Source organism: Sciurus vulgaris, assembly GCF_902686455.1.
Source record: "Sciurus vulgaris genome assembly, chromosome: 3".
NCBI classification, from domain to species: Eukaryota; Metazoa; Chordata; class Mammalia; order Rodentia; family Sciuridae; genus Sciurus; species Sciurus vulgaris.
The window spans coordinates 176,202,532-176,219,024 of NC_136463.1; positions in this window are offsets into that span (position 1 = coordinate 176,202,532).

Sequence of the window (16,493 nt, forward strand, 5' to 3'; positions counted from 1 at the left end):
GATTAGTGGAAAAAGTTATGCAAAGTGAAATAAAATGAGTGATAATAGAAGAAAACAATTATATAAAAATAGAGGTTATTTCTTTTGTCTGGTGGATTGGTCAGGATTGTAATAGTGATTCATCTAGAACCTTCCTATAAGAAAACCTTGTTTAAAACCAAAGGTACTGTCTTATGGGCCTATTGTTCACCCTTGCAGTTCTAATCACCACTGAGAAGAAAACAAATTAGAATTTCAGTGACTCTGAGGAAATTTCAGTCTGGTTGTGAGTTTGGGGAAGGATCTAGAACTGTTCCCTGCAATGAAGAATTGGAGCTGTTGATCCAGTGAGTGTCCTACCCGTGCAGATTAGGAGTGAATCACTGTTGGAGTCTCTGTGAGTCATGGTGCAAGGATTCAGTCGGGCTGGATGCCTTAAGAGGAGGAGTATGGGGAGGGAGGACCTGCCCTGTTGTGTTTCATGCTGGCAGAAAGACCCAGAAGCACAAGGAAAGAACCAAGGAATGGCTCATTGGAAACCTTGGTGAAGATATTTCTGACTCAAACTCAGATTGGAGAACACTAAGGAAAATGTATCTGGGGAAGAAATACAGGCAGGGTAGAAATATCAGAGTGTTCCAGTAAGCAGAGGGATCTCTAAGTGTGTTTCTACAGAACCAGGGTATTTTGTAGATGATGAATATTCTTATTTGTATCAGTTCCAATACGACCCCTCTATTTGCACCTCAGATACAAATGAATAAACAAGCTAAAAATAATAGGATCACCTCTGTGATGAAGAGTAGTACTTTGTAATTAACAGTAATAAATTATACAAATATTTTTGAACATGCATATCGTTTTTCAAGTTTGGATATTTTTGCATAAGAGCAACTAAAATAGAACCCTAGTTTTCCCCTGGTGATTTAATCACTTCATTCCAGTTTCTCAAATCCTGAATGATATATTCTTTACCCACAGAATAGTTTATTATTTTAATGATAGCATCTGGAGAGAATGTGGAAAACAGCCATTTAAAGATGTATTCTCAAGATTAGAAAGAAAATAATTATAGTGAAAAAAGAAAAAAGTAAGAGCCACACTCTGTCATCAAGAGTTTATACTGAGTGTTGGCGGTTTCTCTTTAATAGCACTGTGCACCAAATAAGACAGAGGGAAAAACTACCGAAGAACCCAAACGAGCTAAGCAGGAAAAGCCGTCAGGGCCCGCCACCCTTCCCCAGCTCCCTGTGCTCACCATGAGCAATCTCTTTTAACCATCCCCACTTCTGTTCATTTGGGGGGACTATTCAATTCACACTAAACATGTTTTTGCCTTTTAGCTTCTGGGTTTCTTGACTCCTCCAAGTGAAAGATGAGGCTTCCCCTCACACTGCTCCATCTTTCTTTCTTCCTCCCAAATACAGATGATTCCATTATTTACAGGCTTTCTATTGGGTTACCTGTTATTTTTAAATAAAGTATTTGACCTGAGAATCTTGGTCTACTGACATCTGGTGTCTCCCCAGGAAAGATGAAGATAGTCTAAACTTCCGCCCAACGTCAAGCCCCATTCTGCCTCCGGAAGTCTGCCAGCTGTACTTGGGGGAAGGGGAAGATATTAGAAGTGTTTCTCAGCTAGCAGAGTAATCTTAGTGATCGGGCAGTGGACCTTCAGTTCTAATCTTTGTGTTGCTCACCCCATCTCCCACTTCTTCCCATGGCCTTTCTCATTTGTTTCTGTCTGGAAAATGCCTTGGTCATTGTAATGAGAGAGACTTAGAGCTCAGGACAGGAGGCACAGATGCCAAATAGCAGGGCTCCCTCATCCTTACAGCTCCTGGCTAAGGTCAGCATTTTAAATCACCACATTATTTAAAATACACCCGATCAGGGATGGAACGGAGATTGAAATCTGTTGAGTCCAATCACAGAGCTTATTTTTCATGAGGAAAACAAAAGTAATCTAAATATTGAGTGTTTTGGAAGTTGGATCACTCTTTTTGAGCACCAACATGACACCACAGGTGGAAAATGTCACACCTCACCTCATGTGATAGATAGCAGTCAAAATGCAGGTGCAATAAAAATATTGCATAAAGTTACCTTCAGGAGATGGTGGATAAGGTACATATGAAACATAAATGAATTTTGTGTTGCAAGTTGTGTCCCAGCTCTAAGATAACACATAGGCAAGTATTTCAAAATCTGAAAAATTCCCAAAAGGATACTCAACTTGTAATATATGAAATATATATATGTGTGTATACATATACATATATATATTTAAACACACACATATATACATACATATATACTTATAAAGTGTATATTATAAATATATACTTAGAATTTATACTTAAATACATTTATATACACAGATATAATAATAAATAATACATAAAATTTAAATATACTGAAGCCTATTAGGTACAATTTTGTGCTAATAGTGATATTTCAGTTAGCATAGACTTCATACCTGTTGGTGGTCCCATAAGACTGTATCACCTAGTGACACTGCAGCATTGTGGTTTGGGTAATAGACTTTATGATGTTCACACAATGATGAAATTGCATGATGTATTTCCCAGAGCACGTCCCCATTGCCAAGTGATGCGTGATTGTATATAATTATAGTTAAAGATATATGTGCATATATAGTTTTTCATGTGGACATATATTTCACATTTCAGTGACTTGTCTTCATGATCCTCTAGTTAATTTATTCGATCCCTGATTCATCTGTTTCCCTTAGGATTAATTGCTCATTTGTGTGCTTGGACGTTTTCTTCCGGGTTTCTGTTTTTCCACGTGTTCATTGCTAGCCACTGCTTATCCTTCTGGACTTAAAAAAGGAGAGCTGATTGATCTTCTAAGGGGCCAGATTGGGCCACCTTTGGTTAAGGTCATGCACCTAGACATGCTCTGTGGGCTGATTTTGAGTTCTTCAAATGTAGGTGGGGCTTCCTGGGGACCAGACGTTGCCATGGCTGAGGAGCAGAGCAGCTGAATGTGGAAGCTGAAGCCTCCACCTTGGGGTGCACGCCCACACTGCCAGCCCTAGGTCCCTGCCTGGCTGGCTTGGTTGGGTGGGAGAAGTGAAAGTGGTCAACAGGCAAAGCTGCCCAGGAGACACAGGTCCTGGAACACCAGTCCCCTTTCCAGCCCTTGCTGACTCCCTCTGCCTGCTGCTAAGTCTTCTCTCCACCACCTCTGCTGCAGGCCCCTCCAGCAACAGGCTCCTCTCTCTCACTCTTTTTTAAAAATATTTTCAGTTGTAGATGAACACCATACCTTTATTTATGTGGTGCTGAGGTTCGAACCCGGTGCCTCACATGCTACGAAAGCGCTCTCCCACGAGCTGCTCCTGCAGCCCTCCTGTCTTTCTCAGTTACCAAGCTCTTCAATATTCCTTCCGACTTCTGACTGTTGTTGATGGATATTCCTACCCTCTACTGGTCCCTGTTTTATGTTTATTCTGAGCGATGATGAATTGAGTACTTCACATTCTATTCCCTGCATTAGAGAATAACAAAGCAGAAGGGGTGGGCATCGTGACTAAGTGAGCGCAGCTGTAGTATTTACCATCCAAGGATTGTCGGCAGCACCTTAGGTAATTATGCTGTCAGTTATGTCTGAGATCTGAGGCATAATTGTCTTTTTTTTCCTTTTGACATCTTCCCACATCCTGGATTTTTCTTTACTGAATTCTCATCAGTGCTTCCTCACGTATTGTGGTTTGGAGTTACAGATATTTCCAATGTCAATGAGACAGAGCTTGTGTTTCTGATATTCCCTCTCTCTGGAGATGGAGGTATTGGGTGGTTAGTTTCTTCATTCTTCCATCGTAGAGATGAAATACTACTGAAATTTTCGTGGTGTCTCAGATGAGAGTGGATACAAACACATCTTTTTCAGCCTGCCACCTTGAAATGATACTTTTTAATCAAATTGAAATTTAATTTTAAGTGTTTCGTCTTTTATAAAGGTTTCCTAATCAGGAAGCATCCAGATGCCAGATGTGAACTAGGATACATCTCTGATACTTTCATTTCTCTGAAAAAAATTTCTGATTATTATTAACACTTTTTAAAGTGGCTCAACTTGGTTAACAGAGTTTTTCCTTTTAGGTCTTGGAGAAACACCACATTGAGTTCTTAGTACCATTGAAAATCTAAGTTGGGTATTTACATTCACCAAAAAACAACAACAACAACAACAACAACAACAAACAAACAAAAACAAACCAGCTTGTTGTGGTGGAATGAGTCTGTTCTGGATCTCTGCAATAGGAATCTGCTGGTTTGTGTCAGTGCAATAATTGGCTGTAGGCCTTGGATGATTCACTTGATTATAAGCTTCATGAGGCAGGAAGTACATTTCTATTGATTATATGTGTCCCCAGTACCTAGAACATGTGTGATCCATTAGATCTGCACAATATTTGTCAAGAGAATGAATACAGTTTGACCAATGGTCATTGATATCCTACTCTTTGCAGGTCACAGTGTCAGCAATACTTTTTTTTAAAAGCACATTAAATTGGACAATGTGTCTGTTGGTTATTTGCTTCTGTTGGTTATTTGGTCCCCAGATTCATCTTCTGTGCTTTCCTTGCTCTGTTCTGTATGGTAGAAGGCTGTTCTGCAAAAATTACATTTTCCAGACTCCTTTGCCAGCTATGTTCTGGTTATGTTTGGTGGAAAATCAGAGACCAGGAGACAAAAATCAGCATGTATCTTCCCCTTTGTTTCTAGCTGGTGTGATTTCTGAAGCAGTAGCTGAAAATTGTCAGCTGTCCTAAACCCACTGGGCTGCTCCTGCTTTGTAGGGTGGTTTCTCCTGGGCAGTCTGAAGTCAGCACTTTCTCTCTTCCCAGTCCCTCCAGGTGGGAGGGCTAGCAGTTTGGCAGCTGCTGTACCCTGGGTTGTCTGGTCTTCCTCTGCTGGCTTATTCAATGCATTATGGAGCTACAGAGCTGGTTTCACATATGCATTTTTTCTACCTAATGAATGATACACATCTTATTTTCCTGCTAGACCTGACTTTTATCTTGAAATTTTTTCAATTTTCAAATACAATGAGTCTGAACTTGTCTTTTCTTTTACAATGACTTGGAAACAGAGAAACTATGAGAGTGACAATGCTCAATAAGGATTATGTCATTGCAGAGCAGTGACATAATCCTACTGTTTTTTTCTTAATATCAATGTGGTAAAAAACATTTGTACATGCATGGAATCCTTGAATGTGTGAGGTGTGATTATTCAATTATTTTGAAAAAAATAGATGTTTTGTATACAGTTCTTTTTAAAGCTATGCATTGAGTTTTTGGAACGGATACTACGCACCATAAGAAAAATTGCTCAAAATTTGTTTAGACCTCTATCGACTGGACAGATATGAAATACATGAGAATTTTGTTGTCTGAGAGTACATGTAGAAACTCGAGATTTTGAGATACTGAAACTTACTTTTCCAGTTCAATTCTTGTGAAATATATACTATGCATGCAAATTTACTGCAAGAACAGTGGATTTACATAAGCTGTGGAGAGAGCCGAAATGAACCATTTGTTTGAATTTTGTTTCGAACAAACTTAGTGGAAACAACTCTTCCACCTTCAATTCCCTTTCTTCTGGGGTCACCTAGAGATAATTAACAAGTGGTAAACGATTATCAACAAATGGCTAGATGCATGTCCTGTTATTTAGTAACACCCTTACATGGCTGAACTTTTATTATCATTGAACTGGTAGGGTGATAAAATCATGGCTCCAAACTAGAAGTTGAGTACACCTTCTTCAGTAAACATATTTTTAAGGATGATTCTCTTTGATGACTCCTGTTCACACGTACAAGCATCACTTTACACTTGAGCATGCTTTGGTATTATCAGCTAGTAATTTAAAACACCAATTCTTCATCCAGTATTTCTATTCATGGTGGCATTTCTTGAGATGAAATTCTTCTGCAGTGACATTTAGTACCACGGTTGTGTGTACACGAAATGGCCCTGCAAGTCACTCTTTCTTTCAAACTGTTATCTGACAATTCTGTGTTTGAGTCCACTGACAGAGGGAAACCAAAATGTGTCGTGGTGGGTCATAGGATTTTGTTATGCCCATGTCAGGGTCATTTTTGGTTGAATAGAGAGTGAAGATGGTTTTGGTTAGTCAACCTGATAAGGGGCTGTATCATGCATGCTGGGACATTACATCTTGAATGTTGATGGTTGTTGTTATGGTTTAGAGATGAGGTGACCCCTAAATGTTCATGTGTGACACAATGTAAGAACTTTCAGAGGTAAATTGATTAGTTTATGAGAACCTTAAACTAATCAGTGGATTGAATTAACTGGGTGTAACTGTAGGCAATTAGGGTTTGGTTGGAGGACGGGGTTCACTGGGGGTGTGCCTTTGGGTTTATATTTTGTCTCTGGTGAGCAGAGTTCCCTCTATTTCTTAGTGGATGTGTCCTGAGCTACTTTCCTCAGCCACACCCTTCTGCCATGATGTTCTGCCTCACCTTGGGTCCAGAGCTACGAAGTCAGTCGGCCATGGCCTGAACTTTGAAACAATGAACCAAAATAAACTAGTTATTGTCAGGTTAAGTTGTCAGGTTAAGTTGTTGTCAGGTTTTTTATTTGCAGTCACCTAAAAGCTAACTAAAACAATAGCACACATCAAACTAGTTTCATGTTTTCTTCAGAGGTTTGTGCAGGATTCATGACAGGTATCTCAACCAGAAGTATTGGGATGGATGCATTATCCTCGTCGGTTGGTATTATAATCACAGATTATAGAGAGGTTCAGAGTTTGAAAAGACCCTGTGTTATAAAAGTAATCTTATTACATATGCTTGGATTTCAAATTTTAAAATTTGTTTTTTATCACAGAAAATTTCAAGTCTGTACAGAGGACAGACTGAGTCATCAATAGTTTTATCTATGAAGAGTATTTTGCCAACTTTTTCATCTGTATTAATCGCTTTTTAAAAAATTTCTGGTGCATTTAAAGACAAATTTCTGGCGTCACATCAGATAGCATGTATATTAATGTGTTTCTTTCACACAGATCTCTTTAGAAATTATCTGATTTTTCTGACATTATCATGCCTAACAATGAAGGAGAATATTTTAATACATGCTAATCTATAGCCTTGAGGACTAATAATTAAGAGCGGTCATTTAATTTTAAATCAGAATCCATCTCTGTTTTTCCTGTCTTAAATATATCTCTTAACATCTAATCCAGGTCCACATGCTATATTTACCTGAAAGGTCTCTTAGGTCTCCTTTAGCTTATAACACGAGCTCTTTATTTATTGAAGGCATTTGTTTGTTGAAGAGGCCATTATTTGTCTCAGGTCTGAATTTGACTAATGCATCTTCCTGATGTCATTATGTTTCTCTATTCTCTTAAAACTGGTAATTAGTTTTAGAAGCTTGATTTCATTCAGGGTCAATTTTTGGGAGACAAGAATACCTTCTGGGTGGTTCTGTGTGGTTTCTATTGAATAGTACCAAGAAGAATCCCGAGTGCACTCGATGTCACAGCTAGTGGTGGGATCGGTGTTGGAAAACTGCTCACTTTACTATGAGGTTTCTCATTAAGCTTTCCCCTAAAAAAATTAGTAATTGTCTAGATCTAGATGTATTCTTTCATTAGGGCTTACAAAACAGGGACATTCCTAATATCTCTTGAGCATATTTGAGATGATATTCTCATACATGGAAAGGCTGTTCTTCAATTTCTAATTGGTTGTTGGAATTAAGTTCTATATTGAGGACAGGGCAAGTGCTTGACCCCTTTCCTCACTCTGCGGTCATCAGAATATGACCTCAGATTGGAAGCCTCTAGAAACATGACCAACAGGGATTTTATTTTTTTCTTATTTTTTGTATATTATATTAATTTGTGGATTTTCTTTTACCTGAGGTGTGCTTTTTTAGCAGTGCCATCTTTATCCAGGGAAAAAATTTCACTTCGTTCTCCTTTTGAAACACTAGCAACAGTCAACAGTCCTCAGTTCCAATAAAACAGCTTGAACTCTTCTTGTGCGATTTCTCATCACACACCTGGAGCCATCTGTTAGCTTGAGGAACTGTGATTCCTTCTTGAGAAACTGCCTTCAAGAACACACCTGGGAAACTCAGAATGTTCCTCGCAACCAGGTTTCCATTGCTCTCAGATTACTTCCAGTAGTCAGTCGGGCTATACATACATTTTAGAAAGGAAAAATAAGCCATAAACTCATACTGATCCAGTTCCATCTATGAACCAGAAGGGATCACTCAACATCTTTGATTTTCCACCAGTACCTTTTTTCTCCTCTGCTGAAAGTCCTGGTGCCCACTAATATCTATATAACTACATCAGAGTCAGTGTATGAAGTACCACATGTACGTTCATTTGATTTGATCTTTGGTGTGGCTGTAGGAACTGCTTCCTCTTTTCCCATGGTCCTAGAATCAGGTCCCTATTGTTTTTGCTGCCATTGAAGCCCAAAAGTCCCAGGATAACGGGATGCTTGAATCTCCTCCCACTTGTAGGTATATCCTGGCAATAAATTATGTCTTCCAGTGTATTCCTCTAGCCTGCCATCCCAGAGTTTCTGCAGGAACCGCTAATCTTGACATAGGTGGGTGAAGGTTAGCTCCCATGAACAACTTTGATCAACAAAGAAAAGTTGTTACTCCTTACCTGTCACTCTATTCAAAGATTCAGTAGTCTCACACTGTCTTCCTCAAGTCTCAGGCAATAAGAAAAGAGGAATCTTAAAACTTGAGCCGGCTTTGCAAAATAATCTCATGTGTTGGGTCTCTCTCCTTCCTAGTTTCATCCTCTCATTCTTGCTTTCCTAGGACTGCATGCTCCTATAAAATGTTTGTTTTAGTCAGATTTTTCCCTGCTGTGATTAAAGGACCCCTCCAGAACAACTGTAGAGAAGGAAAAGTTTATTTAGGGGCTCACAGTTTCAGAGGTCTCAACCCATAGACAACAGACTGCATTCCTCAGGGCTCAAGGTGAGGCTGAACATCATGGAGGAAGAATGTGGCAGAAGGAAGCAGCTCACATGATGATCAGAAAGGAGAGAGAGAGAGAGAGAGAGAGAGAGAGAGAGAGAGAGAGAGAGAGAGAGAGAGAGAGACTCCACTTGTGAGATACAAAATATATACCTTAAAGCAAATAACTTCTCAATCAGAATATAGCATAAATGGCCTCTAGTACAATTGCTGATAGTGTCCTCCTTTTCCTCTAAACCCTCTCAAACCCTATCTTCACTGTATACAGTACAATTGGCATTCTGGTCTTCTGAGCTCCCACCAGAATCAGCCATTAAGCTCAACTTAGAACAATCCAAAGCATCTCCAACTTGCTCTGCTAAGAATCTCAAAATTTCTCCAACCAATTTCAAAAAGCTCCAAAAGCATCTGAACCACATGGTCAGATTAATAATAGTGGTGACCCCACTTCTTGGTGCCAATTTCTGTTTTAGTCAGTTTTTTTTACTGCTGTGACTAAGAGGAACCAACCATAACAACTGTAGAGGAAGAAAATGTATTGGAGGGCTCAACATTTTGGAGATCTTAGTCCACAGATGACTGGCTCCATTCCTCGAAGCTCAAGGTGAGGCCGAACAGCATGGAGGAAGAATGTGACAGAGGGAAGCAGCTCACATGATGATCCAAAAGCAGAGAGACTATACTCACCAAAGTATGTGCCCCATAGCCACACTCCTATGTCCTACCTCCTCTAGCCACACCTACCACTCAGTTAATCCCTGTCGGGGAATTAATCCACTAATTGGGTTAAAGCTTTCACAACCTAATCATTTATTCTCTGAACTTTCTTGCATTGTCTCTGTAATATAATATAAAGCTGCTCCCCACCCTTTCTGCTGCAGCCTTTTCCTCGCCTCCCAACTTCTTGTCAGTCTGTGAATATCCTAGCTAGCTATTGGTTCATCAGTCAGCTTGCAAGTATCCTTCTCAGTTATTGGTGCCCTGTTAGCCCACGGAATTCGACTGCTTAAGGATAGCTCCCCACCATTTTTTCATTCTCTCTCTCTCTCCTCCTCTCTTTCATGTTCTGTCCTCCATTTCACTCTCTCTCTCTTGCACGTGGCTCTCTCTCTTTTCCTCTCATTTTCTCTCTTACCCTGTAGGGAGACACTCTGTTTGCTTAATAAACTCTCTTATGTAAGTTCCCATGTCCGGAGTGTATTCTGGGTTCTTACAGTCTCTCATGTGAGCTTTTAGGGATCACCTCATATCCAAACTATGACAATGTGTATACAAAACCTATTGCCTTTGGTTTTGTTTCCTAGGGAACCTATTTGAAAACCATTCCTCAATTGCTTAATTCTGCAAAATATGTACAATAGTACCAAAATAATACCAAATCACTCACATCAAAAATTACTGTAAGATCTGTTTGCAGTTATTGCTGATTTAGGATAAATTCCATGAAGGTGGAGTATTGAAAATATGTGAATCAGCCTTATTAAAAAAATTTTTCCTGTGTGGTCATACAAACAATTGGATATTCAGCTAGCTTGACTTGTTTGTTCATTTAGCATTTTTAACTTAAACATTATTGAGCATATTTATTTTGTTACTGACCTTTATCTCATTACTGAACATAAGATGTGTTCAGGGAAGTCATGATTCCTTTCCCTTGTTTTCTGTTCCTCTCTGTAGAATGACTATTTTGTCTTTTTTAGTTTGATTTTTCCTTTCATGTTTTTCTTTTTTCTTCTTTCTCTTTTTTCTTTCTTTCTTTCTTCCTTCCTTCCTTCCTTCCTTCCTTCCTTCCTTCCTTCCTTCCTTCCTTCCTTCCTTCCTTCCTTTATTTTTGATATTGGATTTAGTTCTTTTATGGACATTGGTCAAGATTTTTATATACATTGGTATTTTTGGCAAAATATGATGGTGGCAATATGCATAGTGAGTAGCTGCCTGAAACTTTTTAGCCAGCACTTAGTCTGACACTATGATTTACTAATGACAAGTATGTAGATGAACAGATACTCTGCAAAACTGTTGTTAAGTGAGAAAAGCAAGTTGCAGAGAAGTTTGTAAAAAGAGGGGGATTAATGTAATCTTTATCGTAACACTGTGCATCATCCACATACCATAGTAGATATTGATATATTGCCTCTCTGTCTCCCTCTCTTTCTATCTCTAATGATACTCTGAAAATTTCACACTCATCAAATCATACCAACGTAAAGGGGTTGGAATTGAGAATAATGATTGAAAGGGACTTGAAAAATACATTCATATATTTTTCATGTCATAATTATAATAAAGAGCTCAAAGCCATATTTAGGAATCTCATCTTCTAATCATCAGAGTGATACGGGTAGGGAGATGTTAATATCTGAGGAGTGAAAATGAGAATCCTATTGATTTGTTGAGTGGCTCTTCAAAAATCAGTGGTGCATTTATGATGCAATGTTGTCTTTCTCTCTCTCTCTCTCTCTCTCTCTCTCTCTCACACACACACACACACACACACCCATATTAGAACTGTACCTATGCCATTATTGCTATGTGTAAACATCTGATGAATTCAAATGAGGAGTAACAGAAGAGCCACAAGAATAGAAGAATCATGGTAGTAGCAGTAGAATCGTGATTTTTAATATCTCCCCCTTTCCTTTTTCAGTTAATAAAATAAAATGATTTTTTGAACTAAAGCATTTTTAAAATTTTAACATTTTGTTCTTTTTAGTTGTATACGACAGTTGAATGCATTTTGACATATTATACATATGTGGAGTACAATAGCCCATTCTTCTGGTTGTACATGATGTAGAATTACATTGGTCATGTACTCATATATGAACAGAGGACAGTTATGTGTGATTCATACTTCTATATCTTTCCTATTGCCATTCCCCCTCCCTTTTCCTTCATCCCCCTTTGTCTAATCTAAAGTACTTCCGTTCTCCCCACTTTCTCCCTGTTTTTGTGAGTTAGCATCCGCATATCAGGAGAGGATGTTTGGCTTTTGGTTTTGCAGGTTGGCTTATTTCACTTTGCATGATAGTCTCCAGTTCCATCCATTTACTTGCAAATGCCATAATTTCATTCTTCTCTAAGGCTGAGTAATATTCCGTTGTGAACATATACTACACCTTCTTTATCCATTCATCTCTTGAAGGGTGCCTAGGCTGGTTTCACAGTTTAGCTATTGTGAATTGCATCATAAATATAAACATTGATATGGCAGTGTCACTATAGTATGCTGACTTTAAGCCCCTTGGGTATGTACCAAGGAGTGGGATAGCTGGGTCAAATGGTGGTTCCATTCCAAGTTTTCTCAGGAATCTCCATGCTGCTTTCCAGAGTAGTTGCATGAATTTACAATCCCACCAGCAATTTATGAGTATACCTTTTCCCCACATCCTCATCAGCATTTATTGTTACTTGTATCCTTGATTGTTATTCTGATTGGTGTGAGATAAAATCTCAGTGTAGTTTTAATTTGCTTTTCTCTAGTTGCTAGAGATGTTGAACGTGTTTTTCATATATTTGTTGACTGATCATATTCTTCTGTGAAGTATCTCTTCAGTTCCTTTGTCCATGTATTGATTGGATTATTTGTTTTTTGATGTTAAGTTTTTTGAGTTCTTTATATATCCTGGAGATCAAGGCTTGCTTTAGTCAACCTTTAAGCTGCTGTGACTGAATGATCTGCCCAGCACAATTATAGAAGAGGAAAGGTTTATTTGAGGTTCACAGTTTCAGAGGTTCAGTCCTTGGAGGCTGGCTCCATTCCTTGGGACTCGAGGCCAGGCAGAACATCATGGCAGAAGAGCATGGCAAAGGGAAGCAGCTTGCATCATCAGGAAGCAGAGAGAAACTCCACTTTCTAGATACAAAATGTATACCGCATAGCTGTGCCCCAACTCCCACCTCTTTCAGCCACACACTACTTTTCAATTAATCCCATCAGGTATCAATTCCCTGATTGGATTAAGACTCTTTCAACCCAATCATTTCTCCTCTGAACCTTTCTGCATTATCTCGAATGTGAGCTTTTGGGGGACACCTCATGTCTCTATCTGAGGTACAGGTGGCAAAGATTTTCTCCCATTCTATAGGCTCCCTCTTCAGATTCTTGATTGTTTCCCTTGCTGAGAAGATGCTTTTTAGTTTGATACCACCCCATTTTGAAAAAAAAAAAAAAAAAACATTTTAAATATAAATGCAGGTGCCCTCCTCTTGTTTTCTGCTAACTTCTTCAAAACTGAAAAAAAAAAAAAAAAGATAATAAGAAATAGAAGTATGCACTTCATTTATCAGAACCTAAGTGATATTGTATATGGTCTCCATGCTATGAATGGATGAAGTAAAATAAGAGTCTGAAAAAATAAACCAAATATTACTACCACTCCAAATAAAAATAATGGAGGATGGGAGGACTGATGAGAAGTAAGTTTATTTGTCTTTCAGAATCTACTGATGTTCTGGTCACTACATATTTTAGAAGGCAAGAGTAAAGTAAGAAATTGTTTTATAGAATGGATGGAGTGCATGCAAAGACTTAGTTGGATATTTAAGGAAATTAAAGAATAGACCGGGAGGCAAGTGTTCTTCCAAGAAAGTGATAATGCTTAAGAACTTACTAGCTGATAGGCTCCATTTTAAGGACTGGCACGTTTTAGCTCTATTACCCACCTAGCGATGTTACGAGGTAGGCTGCTGGCAGATTCAGGATATGGCCGGGACCTGCTTTCTGGTTTACAGATGATGTCTTCTTGCTCTATCCTCATGAGGTGGAGCGGGCCAGGACCTCTTGGAGGATTTTTATGAGAACCCTGACCTCATTCATGAGGATTCCATCCTAATCACCCCCCAAAGGCGCCATCACTTAATACCATTTGGTGATCAGAATTACAACATATGAATTTTGGGGGACACCACTATGTAGACCAAAACAGGTTCTTTCCTGCCCCATGGAGGCAGCAGTTATCAGGTTACCAAGGACATGGCTACACAACTGGGGGTGTCCCTTAGGGCTCCTGCTGTCCATGTGGGGAGAGTACTACTGAGCCCCTTTTGTGTCTGGGGCTCCCTGACTCCCTAAACGGCCCCGTTAGCTCCCACTCAGCCTTTTAGAATTTATTAAAATTTCAATTATCTTATTCTTACCTGTTTTTATGGTTTCCCAATCCTTCTCCTCTGCTCTGAGTTGGAACAGTCCCTTTGTCCTGTCTCTTCTTGGGATGACTGGAATCCTTTGCTGTCCAGTGCGTTCAGCTGCCTTGAGACATCTGCTGTCAGAAGGGCTTACACACTAGTTTAGGTTCTGTAGATTACCTGCTTCCTCTTGTTGGAATGGGAGTGATATTACCTTGGAATTTTTGGTATTCTCAGTAAATATAAATGCTATGTGAATAGTTGTTTTAAAGTATTGGTAGGGAATGATGAAAAGAAAAAAAGACTATGAGTATTTCCTTATAGAGTCAGTCAGAACAGACCTAAGGGCACTTAGCACTTGGGCAAGACAGGAGGCAAATGGTGCTCAAGGGAGTGCTAGAGAGGAGGACCCAGGAGATGGGGAGGTGCCTGCAGGGTGGACCTGCCCATGGCTGGGTTTATGGAGATTCAGCTTAGGCTTGGTGCAGGGCAAATTTGAAACTTTCTGGAATTTGTTTTTCCCAAATATTTTTCAGTCTGCTAATCTGCTCTTGGTTGAATCTGAGAATGTGGAACCCACAGGGTGCTGACTGCACTCAGGAAGGATTATGGTCACCATCTGATAAGAATTCATCATGCAATTTTTCACCCAATTACAATTAGAAGAAAAAATCAGACTGAGGAATTAAATGATGCTACATTTTTTCCCTTCTTTAGAAAAATATCATACTGTTTTCCTTTAAAATACTACATATAATCTTAAGAGGACAATGAATATACTAATCTTGTGCATCCCATACAGCTCACTTCATTATTACACAGAAATTAAAAGAGGGGTTGAGGATTTTCCCCAAAAGAACACGGTTAATTTATGATAGAATATCAGGAGTGGAACTCAGGTTTTTTTTGACATTCTTTTCTGTTTTTTCCAATCCACTAAGTTATTTATTTTCTGAATATTAGACATTATTGGCTTTTTGTAAAGCTTTTGTAATGGAGTTTCACTAGAATTTTACAAGATATATTGTCTTGAATCATATCTGGCTTAGCCACCTAATTAACCTTTAAACCAATATTTGAAAATCTTTATAAAGTAAAAATCTTAATGCAGAAAAGGATCAAAAAGGACAGGTCTTTAAAGGTCAGACCATTGCTGTAGATGCATCATCTGTGAATAGTGAGATTTTTAAAGTAAAGGCGCTAACAGTGATAGATTCAAATTTATAGTTACTTAAAATTTTTATCAGTGACTTCGATAAATAAGCGACTATAATTTTTCCAATTAGTGACTATTAGGTGGAAGGGGTAGAGAAGAAATGTTTCAATGAAACATAAAAAATTTTAATATCATTTAAAAACTATGTAGAAGGTCTTATTTAAGTATTATGACTAGAAACAATTCTTATATGGTTATTTGTCAGAATTAACATGATCTGGTGTATGTCCCAAAAGAATAGATTGAAAATGACTTTCTTCTTTTTTCTTAACTTTAAACTATTTTTTTGTATTATATTTATAGTTAATGATAGAATTTGCACCTTGCTTTCAATTTGAAGACTCAAAATATTATAAATTGATGGGAGCAAAATGTGAGTTATTAACTTATTATTCATTATTATGTCAAGGCACACCTATGTGCTATCATTCATTTAAAAAAAATCAAAGAAGAAAGCTTTAATGCTGTAGTAGGATATTTTGAGGAAGAAATGCTGTTTGATATTTTTATTATGTACATTGATTGTTTTTTTTTTCAATTGAAATTATCATCATTCTAAAGAAAAACTGTAATATACATAAAACTGGAAATGTTCTTGACTCCACATTTTGTATCTGTCTATGAGTTTGTAGAACATGACCATGTTATGGAGATCATATTCAGCCATGTGTAAGTCAAAATAAAATCAATTTTAAATAGCAAGTAGTATATGGGAGTCCAAAAAAGTTTTACATTTTTTCCATAATGATTCCTTTAACATTCTTTTTAATTTAAATCTATAATGTTTTCTTGAGAAGTTTTATATTCTCTGCTTTACCTCATTGATTGATTCCCTGTTAGGTGATCCCACACAAGGAGATCAATTCTCTCATTTGGGAGATGTTTGTTTCAAATGTAGAGGGTCAGCTCTAGATGTGGTGACCAACCAGTATCAGTAGGCCCAAGATTGTCTTGGTTTTAAAACCGAAAGTCCCACATCCTTGAAACTCACCTAGTCCTTGGTAAATGGGCATTTTAGCCTCCCTACTTAAAAGTGGCATGTGGTCATTTTTACATGGAATATCTAGCGTGATTACAAAATTAAAACAGAATTGCAATGAATGAAGTTCAGGTGTTTACACAGGGGCAAGTGGTAAGAAATAT